The sequence below is a fragment of the Crocodylus siamensis genome, chromosome 4 (genome assembly GCF_052110815.1).
Source record: "Crocodylus siamensis isolate JL-2025a chromosome 4, ASM5211081v1, whole genome shotgun sequence".
In the NCBI taxonomy this organism is placed as follows: domain Eukaryota; kingdom Metazoa; phylum Chordata; order Crocodylia; family Crocodylidae; genus Crocodylus; species Crocodylus siamensis.
Window position 1 is genome coordinate 126,440,799 of NC_143398.1, and position 2,984 is coordinate 126,443,782.

The following is a 2,984-nucleotide window of genomic DNA, read 5'->3' on the forward strand; positions in this document are numbered from 1 at the left end:
TGCATTCGCTTACCTGGGGTTGACTTGGAGGCTGCAAGGCCCCTTTCGCTTGCATGGGGTTGACTTGGAGGCTGCAAGGCCCCATTCGCTTGCATTGGGTTAAGCTGGTGGCTGCAAGGCCACATTTGCTTGCCTGTGGTTTACCTGTTAGGTGGAAGGCCCCAATGACATAGCTGGCGTTCACCTGGTCGCTGAAGGACCCCATAAGCTCACAGCGGGTGGACGTGGTGGCTTCCAGGCCCCATTCGCTTGCATTGGGTTGACCAGCTGGCTGCAAGGCCACATTCACTTACATGGTGTTCACCTGGTGGTAGCAAGGCCCAATTCACTTCCCTGGGGTTGACCTGGTAACTGCAAGGCCCCATTCGCTTGCCATGGGTTGACGTGGGTTCCAAAGATCCCATTAGGCATGCCTGGGGTTGACCTGGTGGATGCAGGGCCCTATAGGCTTGCAGGGGTTTGACCTGGCGGGTGCAAGGCCCCATTCGCTTGCCTGGGGTTGACCTGGTGGCTGCAAGGCCCCGCAGGCTTGCTTAGGGTTGACCTGGTGGCTGCAAGGCCCGATTCGCTTAAATGGGGTTGACCTGGTGGCTGCAAGGCAGCTTTCACTTTCAGGGGGTTAACCTGGTGGCTGCAATGCCGCGTAGGCTTGCCTGAGTTACACCTGGTGGCTGCAAGGCTGCATTCAGTTGCCTGCGTTTGACCTGCTGGCTGCAAGGCCCCGTCCACTTCCATTGGGTTCACCTGGTGGCTGCAAGGCCCCGTTCGCTTCCATTGGGTTGATCTGGTTCCTGCGAGGCCCAGTAGGATTGCCTGGGTTACACCTGGTGGCTGCAAGGCCCCATTAACTAGCCCGGGGTGGACTTGGAGGCTACAAGGCCACATTCGCTAACCTAGGGTTGACCTGGTGGTTGCAAGGCCCCACTCACTTGCAGTGGGTTGCCCTGGTGGCTGCAAGGCCACGTTCACTTGCCTGGGGTTGACCTGGTGGCAGCAAGGCCCCATTTGCTTTCCTCTTCTTGACCTGTTGGCTGCAAGGCCCCATTGTCTTCCCTGGGGTTCACCTGGTGGCTGAAGGTCCCATAGGCTTGCAGGGGGTTGACCTGGTGGCTGCAAGGCCCCACTCAGTTGAATTGGGTTGACCTGATGGCTGAAAGGCCCCATTCGCTTACCTGGGGTTGACCTGGTGGCTGCCAGGCCTCTTTCGCTTGCCTGGGGTTGACCTGGTGGATGCAAGGCCCCATTCGCTTGCAGGGTTTGACCTTGTATCTGCAAGGCCCCATTCGCTTACTCGGGGTTGACGTGGTGGCTGCAAGGCCTCATTCACTTGCATTGGGTTGACATGGTGTCTGCCAGGCCCCATTCAATTACCTGGGGTGGACCCAGTGGCTACAAGGACCATTCGCTTGCAATGGCTTGACCTGGCCGCTCCTGGGCCCATTCGCTTACTTGTGTTTGACCTTTTGTCTGCAAGCCCCCATTCTCTTACCTTGGGTTCACCTGGTGGCTGCAAGGCCCCATAGGCTTGCAGGGGGTTGACCTGGTGGCTGCAAGGCCCCATTCATTTGCCTGGGGTGGACCTTGTGGCAGCAAGGCCCCATTCACTTAACTAGGGTTGACCTGTTGGCTGCAAGGCCCCATTCGCTTGCAGGGGGTTGACCTGCTGGCTCCGAGGCCCCATTCGCTCACATTGCTTTTATGTTTTGGCTGCAAGGCCGCAACTCTTGCCTGGGGTTCACATGGAGGCTGCAGGTCGCATAGGCTTGCAGGGGGCTCACCGGATGGCTGCAAGGCCCGATTCGCTTACCTGGAATGGACCTGTTGGCTGCTAGGCCTTATTCGCTTGCCTGGGGTTGACCTGGTGGATGCAAGGGCCCATTCGCTTGCATTGGGTTGACCTGGTGTCTGAAAGGTCCCATCCGCTTACCTGGGGTTGACCTGGTCGCTGCAAGGCCCTATTCACTTGCACTGGGTTGACCTGGTATCTGCAAGGCCCAATTCGCTTACTTGGGGTTGACGTGGTGGCTGCAAGGCTGCATTCACTTGCATTGGGTTGACCTGCTCTCTGCAAGTCCCGTTTCGCTCTACCTGGGGTGGACCCAGTGGCTTCAAGGACCATTCCCTTGCATTGGCTTGACCTGGTGGCTGCCAGGCCCCATTCGCTTAAAGGGGTTGACCTGTTGGCTGCAAGGCCCCATTCGTTTGCATTGGGTTGACCTGGTGCCTGCAAGGCCCCATTCACTTGCCAGGGGTGGACCTGGTGGATGCAAGGCCCGATTCGCTTACCTAGGGTTGACCTGTTGCCTGCAAGGCCCAATTCGCTTGCATTGGTTTGACCTGGTGGCTGCAGGGACCCATTCGCTTCCCTGGGGTTGACATGGTTGCTGCAAGGCCCCATAGGGTTGCAGGGGGTTGACCTGGTGGCTGCAAGGCCCCATTCGCTTGCCTGGGGTTAACCTGGAGGAAGCAAGGCCCAATTCCTTTGCCTGGGGTTGATCTGGTGGCTGCAAGACCCCATTCTCTTAACTAGGGTGGACCTGTTGGCTGCAAGGCCCCATTCTCTTGCCTGGGGTTAGCCTGGTGGCTGAAAGGCCTCATTCACTTGCCTGGCATTGACCAGGTGGATGTAAGGGCCTATTCACTTGTATTCGGTTTGACCTGGTGGCTTGAAGGCCCCATTCAATTATCTGGAGTTCACCTGGTGGATGCAGGGCCCCATAGGCTTGCAGGGGGTTGACCTGGTGCCTGCAAGGCCCTATACGCTTGCATTGGGTTGACCTGGTGGCTGCAAGGTCCCAGTCGCATACCTGGGGTTGACCTGGTGGCTGACAGGCCCCATTCGCTTACCTGGGAATAACCTGTTGTCTGCAAGGCCCCATTCGCTTGCATTGGGTTGATCTGGTGCCTGCAAGGCCCTGTAGGCTTGCCTGGGGTTGACATGGTGCCTGCAATGCCCCATTCACTTGCCTGGGGTGCACCTGGTG